The following is an 18,877-nucleotide window of genomic DNA, read 5'->3' on the forward strand; positions in this document are numbered from 1 at the left end:
TTGTTTGTTATCATTGTTTAGAAATGTAAAGTTTTTATCTACCACAGCCTTTTCTGTTTTAACACTTTGGTTTGGTAATGTCCTGCTGTTCTGTGTTGCTGCTCTTCCTACACCTGCTCTAGTGTTGGTAATAATGTTACTGCCTGAGTACGTAGCAGACACAGAACTGTGCTTTCATCCTAGGGTTTGTTACAAATGAGGACCTTATGACTTGAATTGTGTGTTCTTGCTGCCTGTTAAATAACCTGAGAAACATTATCGACCAAAGGCTTAAAAGCCTTCCTGACTAACTTATTTTTAGCCTCAGGCCTTGAATCCTTATAATGTATTAAGAACTGTGAAAAGTTTTTTTTTTTTTTTTTTTTTTTTTTTTTTTTTAACAATGCATTATCTGAAAGGGAATAAAAATGCCAGCTGTCACACTTGAAGTAACGTATTTGAAGAGTGTGGTGTACTGAGCATGTAATTTACATCTGCTTTGTATATACTCCTTATTTACTATTTATTTAGTTACTTATTTCTGTATTTTAGTAGGTAGGCCAACTGGTTAAAAGCTCATTTACAGCAGAGTCCTGGGGAAAAAGCTCCATGAACTAGAAAATAAACGTTAAAAAACAAAAACAAACCAATAAAAATAAATAAAAGTTGAGAAAAAGTGTTGAAGACAATAAATGCCATTGTTTCTATGTAACCACCTTTAGTAGATTAGGTTGACTAGCTGTAGTAAAAAGTGACTAACATTAAGGGTACGCCTTGTTCTGAGGGTCTGGAAGTTGGTTAGCACAGACAATTAAGGCTGTGAGTTGTTAATGAGCTAATAGATTAGGTTGACTAGCTGTAACATTAAGGGTATGCCTTGTTCTGAGGGTCTGGAAGGTGGTTAGCACAGACGATTAAGGCTGTGAGTTGTTAATGAGCTAATAGATTAGGTTGACTAGCTGTAGTAAAAAGTGACTAACATTAAGGGTATGTCTTGTTCTGAGGGTCTGGAAGTTGGTTAGCACAGACAATTAAGGCTGTGAGTTGTTAATGAGCTAATAGATTAGGTTGACTAGCTGTAGTAAAAAGTGAATAACATTAAGGGTCTGCCTTGTTCTGAGGGTCTGAAAGTTGGTTAGCACAGACGATTAAGGCTGTGAGTTGTTAATGAGCTAATAGATTAGGTTGACTAGCTGTAGTAAAAAGTGACTAACATTAAGGGTATGCCTTGTTCTGAGGGTATGGAAGTTGGTTAGCACAGATGATTAAGGCTGTGAGTTGTTAGCGAGCTAATAGATTAGGTTGACTAGCTGTAGTAAAAAGTGACTAACATTAAGGGTATGCCTTGTTCTGAGGGTCTGAAAGTTGGTTAACACAGATGATTACGGCTGTGAGTTGTTAATGAGCTAATAGATTAGGTTGACTAGCTGTAGTAAAAAAGTGAATAACATTAAGTGTATGCCTTGTTCTGAAGGTTTGGAAGTTGGTTAGCACAGACGATTAAAGCTGTGAGTTGTTAATGAGCTAACAGATTAGACTGACTAGCTGTAGTAAAAAGTGAATAACATTAAGGGTATGCCTTGTTCTGAGGGTCTGGAAGTTGGTTAGCACAAACGATTAAGGCTGTGAGTTGTTAATGAGCTAATAGATTAGGTTGACTAGCTGTAGTAAAAAGTGAATAACATTAAGGGTATGCCTTGTTCTGAGGGTCTGGAAGTTGGTTAGCACAGACAATTAAGGCTGTGAGTTGTTAATGAGCTAATAGATTAGGTTGACTAGCTGTAGTAAAAAGTGAATAACATTAAGGGTATGCCTTGTTCTGAGGGTCTGGAAGTTGGTTAGCACAGACGATTAAGGCTGTGAGTTGTTAATGAGCTAATGATTGGGTTGACTCGCTGTAGTAAAACGTATCTAACATTAAGGGTATGCCTTGTTCTGAGGGTCTGGAAGTTGATTAGCGCAGATGATTAAGGCTGTGCGTTGTTAATTAGCTACTTCATGGGGTACAAGGTTTGATTCCGTCAGCCTTCATTTGTCTACTCTCTGATCTTGAATGAGTCACTTCAACAGGCAGTGCCTTGGTTCAACTAGAAATTTGGGCGAGGCTCCTTAATGGTCTCCTGGACTGCATGCCAGCTGACTACCTATGAAGCCCTTGCACCAGGAATGGCCTACAGGCAATGATTACTTTACATGTTTTATGATAACAGGGGAACTATTTCTCAGCATTATTTCGCAAGGTTTATAATTTTTAGTCAGGTATTGTTGAATAACACTGTCCCTTTATATGTATATCAAAGATCCTTTATGTAATATGTATGTGGAAGATGAGAACTCTTAATTGTATATATCCTTGGTTTCTCCACTGTGTTTTTTATGCTATTTAGGAATGTTGCTCCATGCTGTAAGCATTCTTTGAAATAGTTTATTCTCCTTACCTCTGAGGTTCTCTGATGAACTGACAAATGAAAGACACTGAAAGTTTAGGTTTTTCACACATTTAGAATACTGACTTGTAATACTGCTGTTACCTTTTCCACCTGACCTGTGTTTTCCTTCTTCCATGCAGTTCAGTCATTTGGTACTCTATAAGTGAATGCAAAATAATTGTTCATTTTGCTATTCTGTTAGGAAGGCAGTGTATTTTCATCAACCATTTAGTTGTCTAAGTATTTTGAAAGTGTTTTTACAGTTTTGTCTTTTAGCTTTGTGATATTGTGACATTTATTCTGATTATCTACTCTCCTTTGCAGAATCGGTATTGTTTTGCTGTTACTTTTTTCTTTATTTATTTATTTACTTACATACATACATTTGTTTACCGGGATACTCCATATGGGCTTAGAAGCCCCTTTCAGTGCAGGCTGGGGAGAAAATCTCCAACAAATGTTTAAAAAAATTTTAATCAGTATAACATCTGTCAGACACATGCAACAACTGGAACACCCAGAGAGATACCTTACTAAAAGGGTACAAGGCATAAACAGCATGTCCTCCATGGACCAACTCAAAGCTCTGTCACTATACTCTGTATCCTACAGACTGCCAAGAGGTGAACTGTGTCACAACGACAAGTCAAGTGGCATCAGAAATACTTGGTTTAGGTATCTAAACAACGTGTTCTACAACATCACTAGAATGGGTTGGAGGGGCAGGTATATTTCGCAGAGGATACTATTGCTCTGGAACAGACTCCCCATCCTCGTAAAATAAAGTTCATCCTTGTCCATATTCAAGTGCAACTTAGATCTATGGATGGGAGGGTCTACATTAGAACACTGAAGACACTGAATATCGAACGGCCTAAAGGCTAAAAATGCCGGACCTTGAACTCGCTATTGTGGGGGGGGGGGGGCTACACCCCCCAAACCCCCTATCTAATTATATATACCAACTCCGAGATCACACTACAGTAAGGAAAGAGCAAATATTCTGATCTTCACTGTACTGCAAGCTCACAAAAAGCACATTGAGGTCTGGCATTTTCGGCCTTTAGGCCATTCAATGTTCAGCCTCTTCAATTTCATAATAGGAACCCAGATGGGAAACAGAAAATTCACTGCAGGACTGCCCTGTTCCACTAATGGACAAAGACAGCTCCTAACTGCTTTATCACATGTATGAGTCCCCTCAAATTATCTATGGTATGATCCCAGTTATTCTAATTTCAGGTAATATATAATTATTGATCATGTGGTGAATGGGTAAAGTCAATCTATAACCAAATTGGACATGTTATCTGAAGCACAAAAAGGGAAGTTGACTAGGCTTAAAATGGGCCACAAGGGCAGCTAACCTGTTATATATCAATGAACCTATGAATATGAAGAAATCCCTTACAATAATGCTGTTATATATCTATGAACCTATGAATGTGAAGAAATCACATACAATAATGCTGTTATGTATCTATGAACCTACGAATGTGAAGAAATCACTTACAATAATGCTGTTATGTATCTATGAACCTATGAATGTGAAGAAATCACGTACAATAATGCTGTTATATATCTATGAACCTACGAATGTGAAGAAATCACGTACAATAATGCTGTTATATATCTATGAACCTACGAATGTGAAGAAATCACGTACAATAATGCTGTTATATATCTATGAACCTATGAATGTGAAGAAATCACGTACAATAATGCTGTTATATATCTATGAACCTATGAATGTGAAGAAATCACGTACAATAATGCTGTTATATAGCTATGAACCTATGAATGTGAAGAAATCACGCACAATAATGCTGTTATATCTCTATGAACCTATGAATGTGAAGAAATCACGTACAATAATGCTGTTATATATCTATGAACCTATGAATGTGAAGAAATCACGTACAATAATGCTGTTATATATATATATATATATATATATGAACCTGCGAATGTGAAGAAATCACGTACAATAATGCTGTTATATATCTACGAACCTACGAATGTGAAGAAATCATGTACAATAATGCTGTTATATATCTATGAACCTACGAATGTGAAGAAATCACGTACAATAATGCTGTTATATATCTATGAACCTACGAATGTGAAGAAATCACGTACAATAATGCTGTTATATATCTATGAACCTATGAATGTGAAGAAATCACGTACAATAATGCTGTTATATGTCTATGAACCTACGAATGTGAAGAAATCATGTACAATAATGCTGTTGTATATCTATGAACCTACGAATGTGAAGAAATCATGTACAATAATGCTGTTGTATATCTATGAACCTACGAATGTGAAGGAATCATGTACAATAATGCTGTTATATATCTATGAACCTCTGAATGTGAAGAAATGACATACAATAATGCTGTTATATATCTATGAACCTACGAATGTGAAGAAATCACGTAAATAATGAACGCAAATAATGGAAAATGTCTTGATTATCAACATTATTACATACAGTCGCATAAAACAAGCTTGGTCATGCTCATGAGTAATTATAGTAAAGGTACAATTAGTGTTATAGCTTGAAGTTGTTCCTAAATAACTCATCACAATACTATACTTTTGGGTTTGCTTGTTTACAGTCCTTCAGAAATTTAGGCGTGAAAGGCTAGAAAGGTTTCACAGGTTAGACTGGTGTTAGTCTGCAGGGACACGGTGATCTCTTGATGGTTTTGTAGCTGCATTTTGAAAATGTTGTTTTCTGTTAATCTTAGTGGAAGGTGAATTATGCTTCATATTTTCTGACATGGTTAGAACTGATGGCATTGCCATCTGCATTGTGGAGTTTGTAGGTGTAAAATAGCAGTTTATCCTTGGAGCAGAGAGTTTTTTTTCAAGTATGTATTTTTGTACAGTATTTAGTAGGGGTGAGCAGTGACTAAGTTTGTAAATGATATTACAGACAACTTTCAGTTGTGAGAAAATAACTAAATTTGTCAGTTCCATCCAGTCCAGTTGTTTTAGCGTTGTGCAGTATTGGTCTCCGAATAAGAGGTCATCTGTGAATCTCGCAACTTTGTTGTAGCTTTGTTTGGTGTTGGTCTCCGAATAAGAGGTCATCTGTGAATCTCACAACTTTGTTGTAGCTTTGTTTGAGTCATGTTAAGTGTTGGATAGCAAATCTGAACTGGACAGGTATTGGAGAAGCTGTAGATTTTTTACAGTGGAGGAAAGACAGCTATCAGACAGTAGGTACATTTAACTGAGTGCCCTCCCTTGTGTGGAGGGATGATAAAGGATTGTTACCAAATTATAGGAATGTATGATTTCATAATGGGTCTGTTATTGAGAATGGAAACTGTGTATGCCAGCGTATCAGCTGTTCACTGTAGAAATCCTGTAGGGACATTGTCTGCTGCAAGTAAAGTGGGCTTAAGTCTGAGCAGGTGTTTTTTACTACACAAATCAACAAACCAACGCCTCACAGTCTTAAAAAAGACTGAAGAAGAAGAACAAACAACCAGGATCCCACGTAGCAAAATTTATTCCATAAAAATGTCTTAGTGCCTCGGCCACCACAGCCTTCAATGAGCACATGATTCATGGTAAAAAATCATTCCCTTTTATATAAACGAACAATAAAGCAATCAATTAATTAAACTATTAACTATCATAATATTTAAAGAGACCCCACTCACTCCACAGAACCAATACTTACAAACTAAAAATACAGAAATTTGAATACATTTATAATAAATATTTCCAATTAATTTCAACATTTAAACCATTAGGTACTAATGTATTATATTTTAATATAAAAATAGATTCTTTATACAGCAACATATTTTTTAATAGTTTATAATCACCTTTTTTTAACAAAAATTTCCTTTAAAATGGTAGCCTGGAGTACATCTGGGTTGCTGTTATGAATTTCTAAAAAATGTGAAGCAACTGAGCTTGCTGTTGTTCCTTTTCTTATGTCTCTGATGTGCTCCTGCAATCTAGTCCTAAATTTCCTTTTAGTTTCCCGTATATAAAAAAGATTGCAGGAGCATTTGAGACAATAAATAACCCCCGATGTACAACAGGAAAAACATTTATTAGGTGTAAACATTTTATTATTTATTTTATTAAAAGTTAATCTAATATAGGGGCATACATTGCAAGTATGGCAAGGTATAGTACCAAAAACTGTCAATGAAGAATCTAATTTCTCAACAGGGCTTATGTAGTATGCTCTAATAAGAAAATCCCCTAAATTTTGTCCTCTTTTATAAGCAATTTTTGGACTCATAGGAAGCAATTTTCTCAAAACCTTGTCATTTGTTAAAAAATTCCAATAATATTTGACTAGGTCCCAAATTTTCTTACTTAGCAGATTATAAACTGTAACAAAATAAATGTCATCCTGCTTCACTTTATTAAGTCATCTAAATTGTGTACTTAACACCCCATGTGCCTTAGTAGCTGTTATTAATTTATTAATGGATTGTAAAATGGATTCTATTTTATACCCTCTATGTAAAAATACATTAATAAGTTTATTAATCTGTCTTTCTAAATCTTGAAAATCATTACATAATCTAGAAAGTCTAACTAGTTCCCCATAGGGTAAGGAATCAATAGTGTGTGGAGGGTGACAGCTAGTACCAAATAAATATTGATTCCCGTCATCAAATTTTTGATGAACTGAGGTGAAGATGTGGTCACCTTCTCTTCCCATTAAAGTAATATCTAAAAAGTTAATTTTTGTTCCTACTTGTAAGCCATCAAACTTAATGCCATATTTATTATTATTAAGATCAGAAACAAAATGAGATACCAATTCATAACCCCCATGACACAAAAAAATTAAATCGTCAATATAACGATAATATAACATCACATGATTCTGCACAAAATTATTATTATAAATATAATCTGTTTCAAACTTAGCCATAAAAATATTAGCATACATGGGGGCAAAAGGTGCCCCCATGGCAGTTCCTTTCAATTGATGATAAATAACTTCGTTAAAACTAAAAAAGTTATTTAATAAACAAAAATGAATTAAATCTAATATGTAATGGGAGACCAGACTGTCACCCAAAAATAATTTAAAGCTTGCATCCCGTCCTGATGATTAATATTAGTATACAGACTAACCACGTCCACAGTAACCCAAAACATGTCTTGAGTCCAGTATATATGTGAAACTTTATTAATATAATCAAAAGAATTCTTAATATAAGAATCTAATTTCTCTACATATGGCAATAAATACTTGTGTATGACTTCTCCTACATTTTGTAAAAAATACTGAGTAGCTGCAACAATAGGACGACCAGGGGGATTGTATGCGTCCTTATGTAATTTAGGAAGACAATAAAAAGTAGCTAATTGGCAGTTATATATATTAAACTTAGTATCCAAATCTTTTTTGCAAAAATAGCCTAAGCGTACACCCCTTTCAATGAGAATAATAAATTGTTTTATAGAATCCATATATTCTTCATACATACTCACTTGATAAGTAGTGCTATCTTTAAGATGTTCCATACACATATTATAATATTGAGTATAATGAAGTAATACTATTTTATTCCCTTTGTCAGAGGGTTTAATTATTAATTCTTTCCTAGTTATTAACTTTTTCAGTGAAAGCCATTCACATTTTGTCATATTAAAAGAATGAGAAATCTTATCACAAGTATTAATCAATTCCTGTAGAGAAAAATGTAACATTTCAGAAAATCGTGCGATGGTATCATTAGTGTATGGAGGTATAAACTTGCTTCAACATTTAATATCATCAGTATTTAACAAAATATAAGCATTAGCTATGGAGGGACCACCATCATCAGAAATACAAGAAAAAAAGCTGTCATCACTCATATCACTATCTAAACTACTTTGTCCATCATTAACATAAATACATTTTTTATTATCAACAAAATAATATTTTAAATGTAGTTTTCTAATAAACTGAAAAATTTCTTGTTTAATAAAATGGTTTCTAGGAACCACTGTTGGCTCAAAATTTAAGCCTAACTGTAAAACCGCTATTTCTCCTTCAGATGAGGATAAACCAGATAAATTTACAACATTAGAAGCATTATTTACACAAGAAAATAAAGGCACATTAATTCCATCTGCTGCGTTTAGTCATCTGCTTAAATTGTCCTTCACTCGGTGGAGAACAGGCATTAAATCCTTTTTTCTTGTTCCCTCTTTTGTTGTTATGATCTGAGTTGGCCTGAAAGCGCTGCTTATGGGCCTGTGGATTTTGTGCATCTGGTAATGGTGGAAATTCTAAAATATCCCCTTCAGAGTCAGTGGTAAAACCTCCTCCTTCCGAAGAGGCAAAAGAGACAGAGAGATGTTTTTTATTTAAATTATTAGATTGTCTCTTGTCCCTAGGACGTGAATTGTTTTGAGTTTTCCATAAAAAAGCTCAACCATTATTATAATCACGAATATCCCTTTTAATTTTAGTACATTTAAACTGTACTTGTTCCTCTTCAAATTTGTTTAGCTTTTCCTTTAAATTTTTAAAGATGTTGTTAACCTTATATACACCTATTTCATTAACCAAATTCAAATGCATATCATGTAACTCACATTGCAATTTATTATGTAGCAAACGCTCTCTCTCTACTAGTATATTTACCCATTCCATAGCACATGAATGGGCAGCAGCAATCCATCGATCCTTAAATTTAACATCCATAGCATCCAAAGAGTCAAAAGGTGTAGCTGGACTCTTGAATGCTCTCAGCCCCCTAGGGGCAATATTTAGTTCAATATATCTATTTAAACCCAACAAATTAAAATGGGAGCGGGTTTCACGGAAAATCAGTTTTTCAAAATTATCAACTGTCTCTTGAATTTCTTTAGTAAACATACCTGGAGCCGAAGCTCCCAAAGCAGCAAATGGGTCACAGAACTTTTGTTGTCTCTCTTCCATAAACTCGAAGGAACAACCCACAGGTGGAGGATGAATATCATTAGCAGCCGCCACGAAACCAGCGGGAAGAATAGTAACGGCGGAATCAGCATTAGATGAAGATGCCGGAACAGCAGCTTGTTGACCAATATTAGCAGTATTAGATGCAGAATTAGACAACTGATTAACTGCCAAGTTCATCTCAATACTTAACTGGAACCTTTCTAATTTCCCCAGATGGTACAAAATTATCCAAAGTCTGTGATATAGTATTACCCGATACACCTAGAATTCCCGTGACACCAGGAACCGAAGGGGTAGTAGCAGCAAAGTGAGTAGAGTTAGAATCGTCATGAAAAACACTGGGAATGTCCAACATGGAATCTGAAGCCATAATGCAACAAATCAACAAACCAACACCTCACAGTCTTAAAAAAGACTGAAGAAGAAGTTTTTTACTACACAGACTGGGACTGTGTTTAGAGAGAATGTTGGTGAGTCTGGTGAAATACGGATTTTAGTATCTTTTAGATGTAATGTGACAGTGCTTATGAAGTGACTATTGGATTTGAATGCTGTTGTTTGAAGGGACTCATTTAAAACTGTATTGAGCTAAGAAGATTGTCCTGGATGTAGGAGATTTGGATTGTTTTTATGGGTAGTCTGAGGGTTGTGGAATTGTTTTGTTTTGTTGGATTTAATATATTATTTTGTTAAGTTTCTTAGGCACCTGAAGGTTTATAAATTTTTTATGCCACATTTTCCAACTTGAGTTTAATATCAAGTACCTTTTTAACTACATATGCATTCATCAGTCATGCACTGATTTTTTCACTCTGTTCTTAAATAATAGATTTATATCCACCTATTGTATCCTTAGAATGACGCTAAGTTTTTTTTAAAAACATAATATCTATTTGCACTGTTTCCTTTTAGGGCTATTGTTTTTTGCTAGTGTTTTTTCTGAACCTGTAGTGAGTGCCCAGGTTTCTTCCAGCATGGTAGAATTCCTAAACTAAAGAAAATAATTCCATTTATGCTTGTATAAAAGCTTCCTAATATCTGATTGCACTTCCTGATTAAGAGGATGGCTACAATGTGAGTTTATATTTTGTCAGGATAAACAGCTGGACTGGCCAGTGGTTAGAGAGTGCTGAGAATGCAGATATGTCAGCCTGTGTGTATCTGCAGCATCTCACCACAAGTCAGATGCTTTGTAGTTTTACTAAGTGTAGTGGTTTGCTGTAAGTCTAAAGTGGGTTTCATCAGAAGTCCATGGTCTGCTCAGTTGCTATGAGAGGAGCCACTTCATTTAAAACACTAAGCAAAATATTCTGATTTCTTTAATCATACTTAGGACTGTGTCTAGATACCTGTCCATCATAGAGAGAAATAGACTTCTACATTTAAATATTCAAGCACTACTATGAACATTTTTGCTCATGATAGAATAATGCAAACATATATTATATTTCACTCATGAAAAATTATTGTTACAGTAAAGGTCTCGTGTATTCAGTCTTCATACATTGCTAAAATTTGTATTTTTAGATTCTGTTCATCATGGTTTTCTCTCTCTCTCTCTCTTATTTTTAGAACATATTCTGTGGTAGCATCTGTATGCCATCTTAGCCCTCAGGCTAGCTTACCGTGCCTACTTCATCTGTTCTGCTTTTAGTTGAGTCCTTCCCAGTATTGCTAAATTACTCACAGTAATGTGTCTATTTTTTACTATGAACAAGAAGATCCACACGTATAAAGTTTAGTTTCTGTGTACTTTCTCAAGCATTTGAGATACTCTGTCAAGAGTCTGCTACAAACTGAAGGTCCTAATGCTTAAAACTAATATGGGTTGCACTTTCTTTGTATGTATCTAGTTATCTGAAAAACTGTCTTGTTGACTCTGTTAGCACCATTTTCAAGTGTATGTTCTTCATTGTGTACTTTAAGTTGTAGTTAGCTAACATCCATAGTTATTGCTTCCTGACTGTTGCCTCATTCTCGGCCACTACACTCCCCCATCCTAATATTATCTAAGCATCACTAACATTCATAATTATTGCTTCCTGACCACCGACTCATTCTCGGCCACTACACTCCCCCTATCATAATATTATCTAAGCAGACCTTTTGAACCATGATTGTTAGATGTTTTTATTACAAATTTACCCTCCCTACCCAACTTGCTTTAATTAGTGATAAACACAAGTTTATAAGTTTATCAATTTTCACCTGTTTTGCAATTTTCACCTGTTTTGCTGAGCATAGATTTTTATTCGTTTTCAGTTTTGTTGGGTTGAAATTCTTGTTGATTGTAATTTTTTATTTTTTTTCCTTTGGCATAGTGGGTGTATTTGTGCTGCATTTTTGGCTATTACTGGATGGAATTTCCTTTCTTCTTAGTACCACTGTGGTAGTCGACTCCCAAGATGGCTACACACTGGTCAGCAGATTGATTAGAACTCTTCCAGTCTGATAACTACATTTGTGGAAAAAGCCACTAAAGCTGTCATACCAGATAAAGTTCAGTTACTGACTTGTAATTATACTGCCTGGATGCCAGCAAAGAAGAAATTTGGAGAAAGTAACAGAAAACCAACCAGCAAAATAGAAGAGGAGAAAAAAAAATCTAGCTGGAAAACTCTTGCAGGATTTAAGTAAAAAGTGGTTCGGGTTTCAACTTTGGTACTTTTTGCAGTGTGTTTCAGGGGACCTTGAAGGTTAAATATAACAAAATACTGTAGATTTATGAAGAAAGATGTGAGAATATATTTAAAAATACAGTTAAAACCTTCCAGATCTTTATCACATTCTTCCCTTCCAACCTCCCACAGAAATATTGTCTGCTCCTTGAGACTTCTCTTTTGATCACTTTTGTCTCATCGCCTCCTATCTTAGCTGTTAATTGTTAAGCTTCATCTGCCTCTAACTTTGATATACTTAAGTCATCCATAAGTATTTCCATTTGTGCATTATCTTGATTTTCCAACTTCCCTATTTTATACAAATTTTCATAAAAGCGTCTCTAATACCGCTACAGGATCTGTGGTTATTCTTCTTGTTAGAGGCTCCCTAAGTTTGGCAACAACCCTTTCTACTTTCTGTAGATTGTCATTGTGCCAGAATTTTTTGTGTTCTGGAGTTGTTATCAAAAAACATTTGCTTAACAGCAACCTTTCTAAACTCATACATGTTATGCAGATACTCCCTTATTTTCTTGTTAGCACTCTGCAATTGGCCTCTCTTTGTTCTCTGACATTCCCTTTATTCTGTAATAGTTTAACCTTTGTCACCCCCCTGAAATAATTCTTGTCAATACTTAACCATATTTTTTACTTTTATTTCCACCCTATTTTTAAACCTCACTTTCCTTTTTACCCACTCACTAGCTGTAGCTTCTGGAGTACTTTATGTTTTCTCTAATAGCTGCCAAATCATTGCCACTCCCCATTCTTTAAATTCTTCTTTTTAACTGGTAGGTGAGGAAGGGCCAGTGTCTCATCATTACTTCATTACCTTTATTTTTATCTAATTATTTGTACGTGATCTGAAATAGTTAGTGGATGTGTCAAAGTTCTCAACTAAATGCCTATGTTCCTGTGAAATATAATTTCTGTCTAGTCTAGTTTTTGTACCTTGGGGAATGATATGTAAATTCTGTCCGAGTTCCTATTCTGAATTCACATCTTTCATGCCAACTATTTTCATAAATTTCTTCAGAATTCTATTCTGTTTTATTGTATTTCCCTTCAGTGCCCTGCAGATAAATCCTCATTGTTGCAAATCAAGTTCCAGTCCCCACCTATAAGTAATATTCCCTGCTGAAACCTGATTATTTCTCCCCAAAATTTTTTAAGATCCATTGTAGCAGATTTAGGTGGAATACAAATACATGCCACCATAATCTTCCTCCCTTGCCAGTAGCCCGTTCCTACAACAAATCTACCATTAGTATCTTTTCTTCTCTTTTATCACTATTGGAGATCCTCTAGCAGTTAATGTAAGTACTCCTGGTTTCCTTTGTCCTTGATATTCTGCTAAATAGCCATCCCAAAATCCTTCCTGTATAGGTTCATAGGTAAGAGTAGGCTAGCTGCTCTTGTGGCCATTTTAAGCCTAGCTGATGTACCTTTTTGTGCTTGAAATAACCTATCCCATTTGCTTATAGATTAATCTTACCTATCCCATTGTCGAACAATTACACATCACCCTTAATGGGAGTAACTGGGCTCATACCATAGATAGTTTGAGGGGACCCATGCATGGGGTAAAGCATTTAGGAGCTGCCTCTGTCCATTAGTAGTACAGGGGGTAGTCCTGGGGTAAATTTTCTGTTTCCCATCCATAGATCTAAGTTGCACTTCCAAATGGACAGGGTGAACTTTGCTTTATGTGGATGGGAAGTCTGTTCCATAGCAATGGTATCCTCTGTGAAATATACCTGTTCCTCCAAACTGTTCTGTTGATATTGCAGAAGAAGTTTCTCCAAATACTCTCCTTAAACAGAATACTCTCTACCTCTCACTGAAATGACAAAACAATTTTTATACATAAATGCTACCCATACAATCTACTAAGCTGCAAATGGGCTTTCTGTTTCATAACTTTCACCTTTGTAAAATCTTTGAATGTATAAATATAACTACTGTTTGTGTATAAATGTAAATGTAAATGTCACTACTCTGTGTTTAACTGGAACTTAGTATAATGCAATGTAAGGAAATGGAGCCTCTGCTGAAAATGGGTATTACCTGTCAGACTTTCCCGGTAAACAAAGACAAATAAATGAAACAATTAAGAGGTTTAGATCCCTAGACTGAGTATTTATGATGCCATTTGACTTGCTGATGTGCAGTAAATCCACCAGTAATGGGTCAGAGGATTCCTTGTATGCCAGAGAGAGGTAATTTCTTAGCCGTCTGTAATATATCAAATATAGTGACAGAGCTTTGTCTGTCTATGTAAGATATGTTGTTTAGGCCTTGTATCCTTTTAGTAAGGTATCTTTGTAGGAATTTCAGGTGTTGCATGTGAATGGACAAATACATGCTAAAGGGGGCATTATATTCAATGATTGGCCTAATGAGGGCTGAGTAAAGGGGGATAATAACATCCCTAGATGTAGACACAATTCCTTTGTTTATAAGCTGTGCAGTATAGAAGGACTTTCTTAACAACGGCAGATACATGATGGTCAAAAGTTAGTTGACTGTCCATATAAGTTCTCAAATCTTAAACAACTAGGTCAGCTCTTGGGGCATATCATCATTCATTGCTTTGGTGACCTTTTCAAACAAAAATTGACCAGGTTGGATAAACATGCCCTGCCCCTGGCGAATCCAAACTGAGACAGGTCCAGTGTTTTGAGTTTTTTTACTATATTCTAATTTGATTAATTTCATGATAAGTCTTTCCATGGCTTTGCATATGAGGCTGGTCAGACTTATGGATCTATAATTGCCTGGAATAGTGGAAGGTCCTCCCTTATGCAGGGGAATTACTGTAGCTGTTCTCCATTCACTTGGTACAAAACCTGTATGGAGGCTGAGATTGGGCAGTGTCTTTGTTAGAGATGTGGCTAAATCATGCTTTATGCTATTTAAGATGAATCCTGGAATATTGTTAGGACACATCAATGTAGTAGTTTTAGCTTTTGATAGCACTTTCAGGACTTGATATTGTGTGATACCTGGAGGTGAGCCAGCTTTAGTTATATCTTGAAGGACATATGGAGTGGAGAGAGGGACAAAGTTAGAGCTAAACTTATTGGCCAGTAGGTTAGCTATATCTTCAGCCTCAGTGTAAGTAACATCATTCAGAATCAGCTCATCACATTGCTACATTATGCTTTTGAGATTGCAAACATAACTAAAAAATGAATTGTGATTGTCTTTGGCTTGAATATCTATTTTTGCCTCAAACTTTGCTTTGGTGGATTTTATTAAACTCCTGGGATTTTTTTTTCATTGACAAGGGCTCTAACATTCTGGGAATCACTCTTCATACTTTTTTGTCAAAATTCTTTTCCTTTTATTATAAAGCTTGATGATATTATGGTTCGACCATGTAGGTTTGTTTCTGGGTTTGCGCTGTACTTGTTCCTATGGGGTATAGCTGCATCTGTGCAGCTGTTTAGATGCTGGTATAGTGTGGTGGTGTACATTTCTGCATCTTAACTGGAGTTAACTGGGTTTGGTGGGGATATGATGCTTGCCAATGTATCACTTACGAGTAAATAGTTTATCTTAAAGAGATTTCTGAAGGTACCTTGTATGGATGGGATCTCAGTTGTATTTCAATGGAGACTGATTTATGGTTAGACCTAAGAAATAATGATGATACACAAGGTATTAATAAGGGCAAGATCAAAGATGTTATTCCCCCTAGTGAGTACTCTTACCAATTGTTCTAGGGCATTTGTATCAAAAAAGTACAGCCATCTCTGCTTGTGCACTAGTGGTTTTGTAGGTTTCCCAGTCTGTAGTTGGATAGTTTAGATCACCTAGGAAAATGGTATTTGGTTTACTACTGAATGATTCTCGTTCCTGTAGATAGGCATTGTGGCTTTGTTTTGTCATAGAGGGCGTTCTGTAGGTAGCTGACATATGGCACCTTTCTGATGGTTATTTGGAAGGGCGTTCTGTAGGTAGCTGACATATGGAATGTTTCTGATGGTTATTTGGAAGAGCGTTCTGTAGGTAGCTGACATATGGCACCTTTCTGATGGTTATTTGGAAGGGTGTTCTGTAGGTAGCTGACATATGTGACCTTTCTGATGGTTATTTGGAAGGGCGTTCTGTAGGTAGCTGACATATGCGACCTTTCTGATGGTTATTTGGAAGGGCGTTCTGTAGGTAGCTGACATATGGCACCTTTCTGATGGTTATTTGGAAGGGCGTTCTGTAGGTGGCTGACATATGGCACCTTTCTGATGGTTATTTGGAAGGGCGTTCTGTAGGTGGCTGACATATGGGGCCTTTCTGATGGTTATTTGGAAGGGCGTTCTGTAGGTAGCTGACATATGACACCTTTCTGATGGTTATCTAGAAGGGAGTTCTGTAGGTGGCTGACATATGGCACCTTTCTGATGGTTATTTGGAAGGGCGTTCTGTAGGTGGTTGACATATGGGACCTGTCTGATGGTTATTTGGAAGGGCATTCTGTAGGTGGCTGACATATGGCACCTTTCTGATGGTTATTTGGAAGGGCGTTCTGTAGGTGGCTGACATATGGCACCTTTCTGATGGTTATTTGGAAGGGCGTTCTGTAGGTGGCTGACATATGGGACCTTTCTCATGGTTATTTGGACATGCAGAAGCTCTGTTGCATCATTCTGCTTTACCCGCCTTGATGTGAGTCACTTCTGGATGTAGATTGATAGATACACCTCCTCCTTTTCTCCCCTCCTGTACAGTATCTGCTCTAAACATGTTGGAGGCATTGTAGCCCTGCACACCAGAGTGCTTTCTGCTATTTTAAACCATGTGATATTCACTACACAGATGTCAATGTCTTCTAGAGTGAGAAGGGCTTGAAGGGAGTGGAGTTTCTTGTTTAGGCTCCTAGAATTGATCAGTATCACCTTCATAATTTCCTTTGCTTGTTTCATTATGTTGGTAGGTTTTTTGGGTTGGCATTGCCTAAAAAAGGCACTATAAAGTGTATGATATCTTTGCCAGTAAACAAAGCTCTAGAGGGAGAAGATGTAGGTCAGACCTGGCAAAAAAGCATGATCTGTCGATCAGGCTGAACATTTTTGGAACTCCCCCCTTTGAATGACACCAAAATCTAAGCCAATTATTGAAGTCAATTATTTTTTTTGCTCCTATCACAGAGTCATCCTTGGAGAAGGTAAAATGCTACTCACTACTAGGCTCATACCTGCCTTGGACACATAGTGTAAGAGCTCTGTCGTGTATATCTTCATACAATTCAGGGAGATATACCTCAGTCTGTACTTGTTCAAGGACTTGAGTGCATGTATGACCTAACAGATCCTGCACCAGATGAGCAACTAACCTTCACTCTTTCCTTGCTCAGCCTGGTAGGAGGTACATCTGCATGCCTTACAACAGAGTCACCTATGACTAGAATGTTTGGTTTTGTTGATGCCTACCCTGTGGGCTCATCATGTGTGACTCTGAGACTCATTGTGTTGTTGTGAGGAAGTAGGCTTAATATGTTGAGTGTGCTATGCCCCTGTGTTGTGTTTTGGAGGTCTTTGAGGTTTAGGCAAGTTAAGTTTTAGAACCTCTGTATAATGTAGATTATGTGTATTGTGATGTTGTTGGAGAGGTGTGATGTGTTATGTATTGCTGATAATTTTGGGGTATGTATTTACTGTGTGAGGAACTTTTACCGCCAAGGATATTATATATGTGCATCTCTCACACACTAGGTCATGCTGTTTGAGTAGTGGATGATCATAAAATAGCATCACATAATTCTTACACTGTCTCAAGATACCCATCTCAATCAGGCTGGCTAGAAAAGTTCTGGGTAGTGCTGGTCCAGGATACCAACAGGAATGATGCTGGACAGGGGTAACTATAACTGCTTGGAGTTCCATTTTAGAGTAATGTTTGGGTGGGCTTGCTACTGAGTATTTAAATTTCAGTACAACCAACTATCCTGGAAACCTTCTTCTTCCACCAGCAAGAACCAGTAAACTAAATATAGAAAAAAGAACTTCACTTATTTGATACTAAAATCAGTGTCAGCTGTATCAGTGCACTCAATACTAAGCAAATTTATCAAAGGTCATTTAGCCTGGTTTATCCTGTAGATAGGCATTGTGGCTTTCTTTTCTCATAGAGGGAGTTCTATAGCTAGCTGACATATGGGACCTTTTAAGGGTTTTTCCCTGAAGTCTCTTTGCAAAGTCTCTGCCAGTGTTAAGGGGGAAGACTTTGCAAAGTGATACTTACGTGCTTATTGTCAACAGCCAAAAAACAGAGACAGGGAAAGAATTATTTTGTCAAATTATCATAAGGGGCAGGCAACAGCAGGTAGACTGGATTTAAGAACACAACTACAAAAGGGTGAGTAGGAGGGAAAAACAATTAGTCTCTTAGCTCTGAGCTGACTGGCCTGGAAGTGCCCCAATGTAAAGACAAGTCCTGAACTAGCCTGACATATACTCAGTACACAAGAATGAAACCAGGGCTTAATAACAACAGACATCTTAAAACAGCAAAACTGCAGTGCAATATGTATTGAAGCCACTAATATAGGCTTAAATATCTTAGTTAAAGCAACTACAAACTGTTGAAATTAATTTAAAGTCAGATGAAGAAATGAAAACACATCTCTTATTTCTCTGTCTTGTAGAACTATTATAGTGTAACAGTAATTTAAAAAATTACAGCAAAAGGCAACTTTGGAATTCTCAGACCCTAATCTCTGAGCTGGCTGGCCTAGAACTGCCCCAGTGCAAAGACAGCTAGTCTAACATACACTCAGTGAACAAGAATGAAATCAGTGCTTAAAGGAGAACTGCACTCAAAAAACATGTTTATTTCATCATGGTTTGGTGTTTCCTGCATTTTAACACCACTCTGGG

The 18,877-nt window shown here is 36.4% G+C and overlaps 1 protein-coding gene across 1 annotated transcript in view; it reads left to right on the forward strand.

The window, feature by feature from the left end:
• Positions 1-18,877, forward strand: part of LOC122816138 (kinesin-like protein KIF19) — a 937,234-nt gene that overhangs the window by 12,490 nt on the left and 905,867 nt on the right. The gene's annotated exons all lie outside the window — the stretch shown is intronic.

Source organism: Protopterus annectens, chromosome 12.part0 (assembly GCF_019279795.1).
Source record: "Protopterus annectens isolate FY-2018-M chromosome 12.part0, PAN1.0, whole genome shotgun sequence".
Classification (NCBI taxonomy): Eukaryota; Metazoa; Chordata; order Ceratodontiformes; family Protopteridae; genus Protopterus; species Protopterus annectens.